Source organism: Psammomys obesus, unplaced genomic scaffold (assembly GCF_907164565.1).
Source record: "Psammomys obesus unplaced genomic scaffold, mPsaObe1.curated_primary_1811, whole genome shotgun sequence".
Lineage (NCBI taxonomy): Eukaryota > Metazoa > Chordata > Mammalia > Rodentia > Muridae > Psammomys > Psammomys obesus.
The window spans coordinates 10,638,809-10,651,234 of NW_026592548.1; the positions used below are offsets into that span (position 1 = coordinate 10,638,809).

The 12,426-nt window shown below is 36.9% G+C and overlaps 1 pseudogene; it reads right to left on the minus strand.

The window, feature by feature from the left end:
- Nucleotides 1-5,414: 5,414 nt before the first annotated feature.
- On the minus strand, nt 5,415-5,902 carry LOC129682182 (peptidyl-prolyl cis-trans isomerase-like 3; annotated as a pseudogene).
- Between the last annotated feature and the right edge of the window lie 6,524 nt (nt 5,903-12,426).

Genomic DNA, 12,426 nt, shown 5'->3' on the forward strand with positions numbered 1-12,426 from the left:
CAAAGCATGGGCTTCGAATATGTCTCTTTTTGTCCTACCACTTCTTTCCCTCTGATTCATATGACACTACGATTCTTGTGAATTTCCTGTCTTGGATGAAGTCAATGAGTAATAAGTACTCTTACGACAAGCAGCTGTGTACCTAAGAAACCATATTTCTATGACATGATGTGGGCAGAATGTTCTAATGAATGTTTGGTCTTCAGCTGGTTAGAACTTTTCTTACTTGAAACAGTAGTCCATGAAAGATAGCCTAATGGCATCAGTTTTTCTATGCTGTGAATGATAGAGTGAGCTTAACTTATCTGTTGAGTTTTGAAACATTGACACTCTTTTAGACCATAGGGTATCTCTTTGTTCTGCAAAAGTCCAATTCATAGGGATGTCCAAATTCTTATAGTACGCTCATGTACTGGGAAATCCTATAATCTCTTTTTTGTACTCTTTCGTGGTAGCAGTTTGGTACAGGTTATTTTGTACATATGTGGTAATAAACAAACAAACAAACAGACAAACATTTTTTCTTGTTGAGTTCCAAGCAACTGTGGCTCTAAATATAGAAAAAAGCATTTAAGACCAATTCATATAGTTTATCAAGAAAAAAAAATAATTTCTAGCTTCTTTGAAAGACTTCAAGAGGAATCAATAATTGTATTGTAAAATATTTTCAGTTCATTTCATAATTCTACGTATCTCTAGACTTCTACTTTTTAATCTAGTCCACATTTACTTTGAATGTTCCTGACCTTTTTTTTTCTTATTTTTTGTTTCTCAGTTGTCATTTCCAAGGGGCACTCATAGATCTTTCACCTCTACTGATTCTAATTTTTATTGACTTTGGTTGTCATAACCATCCTCAAGAGACACACACCTAGAGAGACCCTGAAGACGCTGATGTTAGCAGGAAATGAGTTTCAGGTGGGAGCGGAAGATACTGTGGTCATTTCTACATTAATACTATGGATAGTGTAAAATACAATGTCATTGAATTTTCTTAATTCTATTAAAAAAGTGATTGTTATAAAAGTATCAAGAGACTTAAGAATATGAAGCTTCCTGGATAGTCTAATGGGAAATGACAGTTAAAGAAACAGGTGGAGGAAAGGAAATAAAATGAAAACCTCTGGGGAAGAAAGAGAAATGATAAGTAGCTATTTAATGAGATAAAGGTAGAATGATGCATGATAGAAATGCTCGACAGATCTTCAACAAGGAGTTGTCCTTGGGGTAATACTATTATATCATATACTGGAAATTTACTAAGAAGGTAAATATCTTTTGCATATGAGTTCTCTTATTTAACAATAAAAAAATAATGAGATCATTGAGTAGACCTGACATTTACAGATACCATTTAAAATCAGTGAAAATTAAAATAGAAGACTTTTTAAAAAGAAGATATCAACATGAAGAAAAGAAGGAGAGTTAGTTCTTTGTTTACAAGTATTTTTACTTTTAGAGGAAGCACACCCTGAACCATTGCAGAGAAGATGATACTGTTTGTTTGTTTAGGTGGTGATTCACTCTGCAATCAGAGTACATAGTAGACAGCAGAATAATCAAAGGACCACACTCTGAGTGTCTCACAATTGTTACATTCTCTGAGTTCCTTTCCCATTTACCTTTTATTATGTGTTATACATCATGCTTTGCTAAATATCAGCATTACTGTGACCAATACTGACTTCCTGATATTCTAAGTGAGACTGAGAGGCACCTGTTTAAGAAAATATATAAAATATGCTCAAGATAGCATTCTGCCAGATTATTAGATAATGCCATGTTGGGAAGTAATCTACATAATTAAACAATTCCAGCAATATATCACAAACATAGTTATGAATACATTCTTATGCTACCAAAACTGTTAATTTTTTTCTGAATACAAATTATGTTTAAATTAGTATTCATTCTTCTTTTAAGTGAATTTCAAATTAATCATTTTGGGGGATTATGAAAAAGACTTTCTCTGTGTAGCAGAACCCTGCACATCCTGGATGAGATTTGTAGACCAAGCTGGCCTTGAACTTACAGAGATCTGCCTGCCTCTGCCTCCTGAGTTTTGGAATTAAAGGCATGCATGCACCACCAAGCCTGGTCTTGAATCTTATTTTTTAAGTAAGCAGAACTAATCAAAATTGAATGTAAAATTCTCCAAATTAAAAGTCAAAGTAAAAGTGTTTTCTATTCATTTACATTTTAAGGGGTAATTATTAAACAAGTGAAAATTTAAAAGCACTAAATAGATCAAGAATGTGTGTGTGTGTTCTTAACAAAAACCAAAAGTCAGAGTAAAGAGTACTTCAGTGACTGATTGCATAGAGCCTAGCTATTGTCAGGGATGAGGAAATGAAATCGAATGGGATGAAAACACAACATCAAATTTTGTACAAATGAAGAACTAAAATCTATTCAGAAATGATTACACATGTTTCCTGTTGGCAGGATTCTACAATAAGCACCTGCAGTCTCTGTCCTTACTAGCTGTGAAGACTTTCGGCTTTTAGCCTTGGAAACTATGGGAAACACAGGTACTCCAACCCTGAGGAGAGCCTTTAAGAGACACACGCTCTCACTCACATGCTAGTGCTGTGCACCAAGGCAGGACAAGTTCGAGGAAGCCCAGAGCCAGGTTGCTTCGCTGACATATCCTTTGTCAGGGTACGTCAGCCAAAGACAGCATCTTAGAGCACTGAATCCAAACCATTCATCCATTGCTGATGTTCATTTGTACCTATATATAACGACATTAAGCTTACCCATGTCTGCCTGTTCATACGTGGCTTATGATAAATTTTGTAATAAAAACATGATAGTATAATTTTTACTTGAGGAGTATAGATTGAAACAAAGATCAGGGCATAAAGGGTAGTGTATGTGTTCTAAATATGTGTTACAAACTTCAAATATGCAGTTACTGTACATATTAACACATATAACCATTTATGTATGTTAAATGAAACAAATAGCCATAAACAAATCGCAAATATTTTCAGAAACAGTGGTTAAATCTTCCAGCATCTAGTAATAGCAATAGTGATAGTAAGATGCCATAATTTCCAATGACATTTTTTTCTTTTTGAGAGGAAATGATGTCCTCATGTTTCTAGAGTATATTTTTGGAGGAAAATTGCAGACATCAGTTTTGTGTCCAGGCTTGCAAACAACATGATGTGAGGTGCACTTAGACTCTTCCCGCCTTGGTTTCTTCTAATAGAATAACATTGTAATAGTCTCTTTCTTAAAATCACATAGACAAGGTCTTGAGAGGAAAAATGACAATGGTGGAGATGGAGTGGTATCACAAGGAGACTAGAATTTTCAATTTAATATTGATGTCTTGAAAAGAAAATTGTCACTGTAAGGAGATGCATAATAATGCATTGCCTTATTTCTTCATCTATTTTTCACTAAAAAAAAAATGTCAGGTGTATTTACTTAGTTATATGTCCCATTTTAGAAAATAAAAGAAATGAAACTTGGGCAGAAAACATGAATCCAATGGGAATTGCAAAAAGGGTTAGGATGGTGCATATGAAACATGGGTTTGACATATTTAAAAAAGAGCTGTAAATTTGGAAATTTTACAAAAATATCTAAAATTCTTTTTTTCTTTTATTATTATTATTATTAATTACACTTTAATCATTTTGTATCCCCCCATAAATCCCTCTCCCCTCCCCTCCTGATCCCACCCTACCTCCCCTTTCTTCATGCATGCTTCTCCCCACATCCACTGATAGGGGAGGTCCTTCTCTCCTTCCTTCTGATCTTAATCTATCAGATCACATCAGGAATGGCTGCATTCTCTTCTTCTGTGGCCTGGTAACGCTGCTCCCCCCTCAGGGGAAAGTGATCAACGAGCAGGCCAATCAGTTTATGTCAGAGGCAGTCCCTCTTCTCATCACTATGTAAGCCACTTGGACACTGACCTGCCATGGGCTAGGCTACATCTGTGCAGGGGTTCTAGGTTATCTCCATGAATAGTCCTTGGTTGGAGTATGAGTCTCTGGGAAGTTCCCTGTGTTCAAATTTTCTTGTTTTGTTGCTCTCCTTGTGGAGCTCCTGTCCTCACCAGCTCTTGCTATTTCCCAGAAATTCCAAAACGTCCACCAACTTCTCAGCATCAATTGTAAAAGAAAAAGTGAATTTTATGACAGGGTTTTAATGTCTGAAATTGAGATCCCAAGTTAACTCTTGTTAGTGAAATATTTAAATGAAATCATAGCAGAAATAATTACTGTAAATATTTTTCTTGTTGTCTTTATTCTTTACATTCTTTCCCTTACAGATGAGTTGATAAAATGTATTTATTTATATTCTCTCTTTCCAAATGTAAAACCAAAATTTTAGTATAATTTTGAGGAGATGATTTAAATAATTTTTTTCATGTGTTTTTCCCTGAAGATGATACACTATACTAGTTATACTTTCATTGGTAACAAAGACGTATTTAAAATGTAGACTAGCACATGCTTCTAGAATCCAGGTCTATGGCTGAGTAAAGGAAAGCTAGCTTAAACTCCCTATGCTATTCACCTTCAATATTTAGTGTATGAAATTTCCAAGGATAAGAAAAAAAAAAACCTGATACTGTAAGATTCTTCAAATAAATCTGTAGGACAGATAAAGCAATCAAGTTACCCTTTTTTTTTTTCTTTTTTCCTTCATGGTCATAGCATGTTATTTGGCTGCTCAAGTGAGCCTGATGGCCAACTGTTGGGCAGAGTGAATGGAATTTTATGTAAGAAGTGGGAAATAGTAAGAGCTGGAGAGGATGGGAACTCCACAAGGAGAGCAACAGAACAAAAAAAATTTGAACACAGGGAACTTCCCAGAGACTCATACTCCAACCAAGGACTATTCGTGGAGATAACCTAGAACCCCTGCACAGATGTAGCCCATGGCATGTCAATGTCCAAGTGGGTTACCTAGTAATGGGAAGAGGGACTGCCTCTGACATAATCTGATTGGGGCTGCTCTTTGATCACCTCCCCCTGAAGAGGGAGCAGCCCTACCAGGCCACAGAAGAGGACAATGCAGCCACTTTTGATGAGAACTGATAGGCTAAGATCAGAAAGGAGAGGAGAACCTCCCCTACAGTGGACGTGGGGAGAGGCATGCATGCAGAAAAGGGAGTGAGGGTGGGATCGGGAGGGGGGACTTATGGGGGGATACAAAATGAATAAAGTGTAATTAATAAAAAATTTTTAAAAAGTTAAAAAAATGCCTACATCTGAGGATCAGCATTTAAGAATGGCCACTGGACAGGGTGAAAGCTGTGGGGCTCCGAGATAGACGTCATTACTGTAGACACTTGAAGTGCTAGTCTCCCACGTAAACAGAAATGGACAAACCACAGTGGGCGTGGTCCAGTGAAGCATTTGCCAAGTATCTGTCCAGGTCTATTACAGCTACTGAGCAAACAGGTTGGCATGAATAGTTAGTTATGTCCTTAAGGTGCACATCATTAAGAGGCCGGCATGTCTTCTCATTTACTGGTAACTTCGCCAATTCATCTAAGATCTCCAGATCATCTATTACCTTTCCAAATAGTGTGTGCTTCAGGTCCAGATGTGGCTACTTGCCATAGGTGATGAAGAACTGAGATCCACTGGTATTTGGGCCATTATTAGCCACAGAGACAACACCTCTAACGTTGTGCTTCAGATAGTTACTGTATTCATCCTCAAAACTCTTGCCCCAGATACTGCTACCTCCTCTTCCAGTATTGTTAGGGCTCCCGTTTGAACCATGAAGCCGTTGATATTTCTAATTAAATACACAGCCATTGTAGTAATTACTGGCAAAAAGAGCCAAAATTCTCAAATGTTTTGGGCGATCTCTTACAGAAGACTTCTATTTTGATATCTCCCAAATCTGTATGCAATGTCACAGACATTCTCCTTATTGATGGTTCCAGAAAGCACTATTTAATTTCTCAATTAAAGAGAAAACTTGAAAATGAGTTTCTAAACCCTTTCTGCTCAGCACCACTGCTGCGGAGACAGAAAAGCCTCTTTTGCAGGCACTGGCAAGCCTGTGGGTCTGAAGGAGTGCAGCGCTGGGGCCCTTCTGGGACGCGCACTCCATCAGTCTCCCCTTAGCACACAGGACAGGATGTGTGACTCGCCCCTGCGCCCCACATTTGATAATCTCACTCAGAAGCAGAACTGACTACCTGCCATTAACTTCATACGCGCCTGAGGTCCAAGTTACACTCTTTGGCTCCTTTCTCCGAGCTCTTTCTGTGTGGGTGCTGTAATATTATTGTGAAGGTAAATCATCACTGTTAACTTGAATGGACTTAAAACCACCTAAGAGGCTCAATCCGAGATAGATATGTGTGGTTGTTTCCAAAGAAGTAACTGAAGAGGGAATATTCACCCTTGGGACCACCATTTCCACCCCAGGAAGCAGGCTAGCAGACTGAATAAAAATGAGAAAGTGAGGAAGCCATGCTGGCAACAGCACTCGTCTTCCTCTTCTGTGGAAGCAAGGATGCAATAGGACTGGTCCACTGCTCGCTCTGGGAAAAGCCGTCCCAACCATCCATATTGAGATTGTTCTCTACTGTCTTTATGGCCCTACTACTCACTGGGCACTTACATTTCTTTTTGTGGTGGGCCATTAATTAAAATTTACTGCATGTGTTGTTATAATCTCCCAGAGGAGGTGAGGTCATGAAAAACGATATGCTTTCATTTTATATAGTGAAGTTCCACAGAGGCCTTCCAAAGATAGATAAGTAACTTTATACAGCTTTTAAAAGAGTATAGATAAAGATAACAATAGGAAATGTGGCAACAGTTGATAAGATTTAGCTCCTTCCTAAATCTGCTATGATGAACCCTCACAAGGACCAGTTAACTCATTGGGGAGGACTGTCTCCAAACTAATGCATCACTATAATTCCTGATGGTCAACGGAGAATACACCTCAAATAAAATTTATTTCTGCAAGACAATTCCAATGCCATGCATGGGCCAGAGATCTTCTACTTGGGGTGGTTACTTTCCTCACCACAGATCCACTATTAAACTCCAGAAAGTTCTCCAGATAACTCCAGATAGCTTCCATCTGAAGAGAAAATCTCATTATAATCATTCCTTTGAGAATATAAAAACTAACACCTGGAAGTTTAGACCAAAGAAGGGAGCATTCAAAAGAATGGGAGTACATTTCCTGACTCTAACTGAGAGCTTTAAAAGCAGTTAAATGGAAAGTGGGCCTGTTCCATGCTAGGAGCCTCATGAAAGTGACATATTTTACTTCCTTTAAAGATAAGTACTTCTGAAGGGGAGGCATTGTGATACATATTTGCAGTCACAGTGCTATGGAATTGGAGACACCTGTTGCACATTGACTAGTTAGTGTGGACTACTGTGAGCTCAAAAGGTAGATGCTCCACAGGAATGGCACCAAGGTTGTCCACTGGCTTCCACACATTCTCTCTTTCTTTCTCACTCACACACACATACACATAGGCACACAGGCACACGCACACACCTGAACTCTTGAGTTTATCTCTAAATTGAAAGAGAAAACTGATATAAAGAAGTACTATTTGTTCACTTTGTATCCTGGCTGTAGCCCCCACCCTCAACTCCTCCTGGTCCCACCGTCCCTTTCTCATCTCCCCCTTAGCCTATCAGGTCTCATCAGGACTGTCTGGATCCTCTTTGTCTGTGTGCATATGGCTTTAGTCCTAAGAATTCCACACTGGAATACAAATGAAGGTGGCCAGTCCTGGGAGACACTCATTCTCCTTCTAGCAGTCAGTGGCTGATGATAGCTCAATTAAGGGAGGAAAGAAAGTGATGAACAAAAACAAATTTATAAAATAAATTAATTAAAAATAATTACTATATGAACACACATGCCTTCCACTTCCAATAGTCTAATATGTACCATATCATACCCCCATCTCCATGAGCTGTCACATTGTGAATATTACCTCACTAGCTTTATCCAGACAGCTTTGAAAGTCTAAGGTTGATTTGTGTAGCAGTAACTCTGCTAAGAGATATTTAAGCTCTGATAATAATATTTTTTCCTAAGGAAAAAAATGTACATATTTGTGTGTGTGTGTAATATGTATTCTGCTCCCCCCAATATTTTGGAAAACTATTTTTGATGAATATAATTTATACCCAGTTCATATTACCCTCTACCTGGAGGTAAAGAAACGGGCTCCTCTGTAAATCTCCACAGAGTTAAGGCACTTCTGTGAGAGTGATAAAAGGCTGAACATTGAATAATTGACAAACATTTTGAGAATACGTTTCTAATTTCCACTTACCTGCCAGTATGTATTTTCTAACTTTAGAACTAGCGAGCAGATATATAGTTAATAAAAAATTGACAACACATCAAAGTTCAGTTTACTAATGATCCAACTTTTTAGTTCTGCTTTCCCTCAGCACCTATATATATAAGCTTTCATGTATTTACATGACTATTGACATTCATCATGACCAATATTAAACACAAAATCTCCTAAACTTTGAGAGAAAATGAGGTAATTTTAGATTTCTGTTGCTAATTTGCCATGTGAACAGTTTTGTACTCCATGTATGCTATAGGCACTTTGTAAACTTAAACAGTAGATTTCATTGTAGCTTTGATTTAAAAAGTTGTTCTTTATTGTTTCCCTGGTAGTGTTGAATGATTTGAAAGGGAATTTGAAGGTTCGTGGTTACCATACCAGCAGGAGTCAAGACTTAATTACTTGGAAATACCTTTCCATGGCTGATACCCAACAGGAAGAAAAGCATGTGTTTATGTATCCTGACCAGTTACCTACTACATGTGCCACCCCCACCCAGGGACAACACAACTGTGAGCAGCTTGATGCTATTAAAAACGTATGGATGGGGGTTGGGTAGGACTTTGTGATACTTTCCCACCGACATGCTTCTTGGCTCTAAGTAAATTAATAGAGAGATTTTGTACTTAACTGCTGTCAGCAAAGTACATTCACCCAATTTGAGCTTCTAAACACATTATTTCCAATGCTGTTCATTAAGGTAACACTTTAAAGTTACTCAATTGCTAGTATGTGCTCTGTGTCAACTTGGAGGCTGCCCATTAGAACTCCTTACACCCTAGAGACAGAGGTTTAGTTCCCAGCTCCTGAGATCAGGTCAAGAATTGCAATAACAATTAGTAATTAGCAGTTAGTTTCTCAATTTACCACATTAGAAGGTCATTTCTCTGAAGCATTCAGTCTCATGGGAGAGGAAATGAATACAGTAGACTAAAAAAATGTTGAAAGTTTGAAATCAAGGAAAGATGGTGAATTCTAAGATGCTCTTTCGATTCACCAGATCATTTACAAATCCCTGAAGATTTCACTTCTGTTAAAATAAGGGTTTTTTTTTTTTTTTTTTTTTTTTTTTGTTGGTTTGTTTGTTTTATTCAGGGCTTTGCTTTTAATTCTGGGCTTTGCATTAACACATACAGCATGTAGAAGACAATACTCTTAAAACGATGACATCCATGAGCCCAGATAGGAAAAAAAAAAAAAATGAATGTTACAACAAGTAATTTTTATCTCCCTTTCTAACATATCATTAAGTAATGTATAGAAAATTTAAATAGTAAAACATTTACTTAAATACAATCTCAATTTAAAAAAAACAAGAATATTTTCTGAAAGTATCTACAAACAAAAATCTCAGTTCACAAAGTAAGGTTTATAGAAAATGTCCTTTCGGTGCTATTGAAAATGATGTTTCCTAAATCTAATTTACATGAAAATAAGAGTCAAATTAATCTGAACTGTTCTCTAAATTTCAAACTGATCTTCAATTTTGCAATGTGTATTCAGTGAACACAGTAAATGAATTCTGAGATTTAAACTTAATACTGATTTTCAACATTTCCAATATTATAATTTTTATGGATACATCTCCCCTTAAATAACTGTCAATAGGTTATTCACTATAGGTTTTATAGACATTAAAAACTTTTTTACAGGACAATTCATTAAATTATTTTCCAATATAACCCACAATGACAATCTTCATGGTGTTTTCTATTATCCACACTTTCCATCAGTGGTGGTATCCTGACAGTAATTGTCAGATAGATAGAGTCCTGTAGCTTTCTTAGCAACAGTATCTTACAATTCTGAATGGTCTGATTTTTGTAATATTTAGATACTTTTCAGGAACTAGTTATGAACCACTGATTTGCCAATCACTTATGGTTTAAACTATCCCTCAGATTTTCTCTCAGACTTGGGATTACTTAGCTTCCATGTTCAGAAGATGGAGTAAATATTCTTTTTCCTTTTATTATGTTTGTACAATCCCCACACTTGGATATTATCTGATGCAAACCATACAAGGAATATAAAATGTAGAAAGTGAAGGGAAGAAGGGCTTTGTGCTCAAAGCAAACTAAAGCAGAGAGCCAAGTCTGCTCATGCCTTTTCTGTTTTACATTCACAGACCAAGAAAAATTTGAAAACCTAGAAGCATCAACCAATGAATAGAAAGAACAACAACAGGAAAACTTTGTTTTCTTACCCAAGGTACAAGGAAGTTAGGCAACCTATGAAACAAAACTAAGATGAATATCTCGGGGTCAGGATCAATGGAAAAAATATTCACTCTCACCAGCAAAAGACAGGTGATGGGCTGAGAGTCCCAGTGTCTTCAGGCCATATCAGGTGCACCCATATGTACTTAAGTGTGATGCCTTAAGAGTCCTCAGTTATCACTGGGAATAGAATTTTTGCACATATAGCAAAAAATAAATAAGGTAACATATGCACTTCTGTGTTGGCAGTGGTGTCAAAGAAAAAAAACAACTGAAATGGTTCAGAGATAGTATTGAAATAGGCAGATTAGGATGTTCCTTCTTGAAGGGGGTGTTCTAGTATAACCAGAATCCAAATGCTTGTAAAATTTAAACTCACTCATGCTGGGTTAATATATGTTTAATAATTACTGCTTCTTATAAATAGAACAGCAACAAAAGCACATGGGGCTCCAAAGCTGTTAAGTGGACAAAAGTTCATGGGTTAAAGTAAAGGAGTAAAACCAGAAGCACGTGTTGTAGCCCAAAGCAATTTAGCTGACCATGAGGCACTACAGGTCCTATTAAAAAGTGGTGACCAGCATTCCACATGGAAAAGATTTTCTTATGCCCATGGGTTTTATGAAGTGTTTATTTGGAGTGCTTATTCAATATAAGAAAAACACCTCCTCTCAGGATGCAGAATAATTGAGCAATTAATGTTTGATACTAATTATTGTTATTTTTCTGACTTCTAATTAATTAAGACTTGGCCCAATTTTTCCAGGATTTTGTCCTTGTCTCAGATTTTCTATGGATAAAATTCATGCCAATCAATTCTCTAACCAGGGACCATGCATGGATATAACCTAGAACACCTGCTCAGACATTGCCCATGGTAACTCATTATCCCTAGTAAGGGGAACAGGGACTGTCTTTGGCATGAACTCTTTGGCTAGCTCCTTGACCTCACCATCCCCACCCCTGTGGGAGGAGCATCATAACTAGGCCACAGAGAAGGACATTGCAGCCAGTTCCTGGTAAGACCTGATAAGCTAGTGTCAGATAGAAGGGGAAGAGGACCTCGCCTATCAGTGGACTTAGAGAGGGGCAGGAAGGAGATGAGGGAGGGAGGTTGAGATTGGGAGGGAATAAGGAAGGGGGCTACAGCTGGAATGCAAGGTAAATAAACTGTAATTAATATAAAAAATAAAATAATAAAATAAAAAGAATGAGCACAAAAGGCAAATTTCTTAATGTTTATAACCTAAAGAAATAATGACTTACTTTTCTCAAATTAGTTCGGGTCATTTTAAGGTATCATTCATGGGATTTAGCGCACCATAAGCTCAATATAAAGCTAAATTAGGACAAGGATGATATCAAACAATGATACCATGATAACTTAGTATTTTTTAGTAATTAAACTACTTTCTGTGCTATGGCTTTTGCACGGTGAAATGCAGTGGTTCCTGGAGCCTAGCAGCGTGGGTAACATATCTGGTTCTGGGCTTTGCTCCCATGACCAGCCTTTTGTCTCTTTCTAGAGTACTTAAATGTCTCTGTTTAATCAGAATCTATAATAAAACATCCAAAAATCATGTGTTTTAATTAAAAACAAAAGTTTTCAGTAATGAGTAATAATACTTCAGAACAATTAAAAAAATCTATGTCATATTTAATATATATTAAAAAAAAGATTGTATAAGTCAAGGGAAAAAGAACACTTAGAAATTCAAACCACACCAGATAAGGTTTCACTTCTCTTCCTTTCATTTTATCTTTTTTCCTACTCATAATAAAAAAAAAAAAAGAATCAACGAAACCTCATTTTGGCAGAATTATGTGTTCACAGCAAGTAGATAAGGCACCTCTTGTAATAACCTTGAAAGCTAGGAA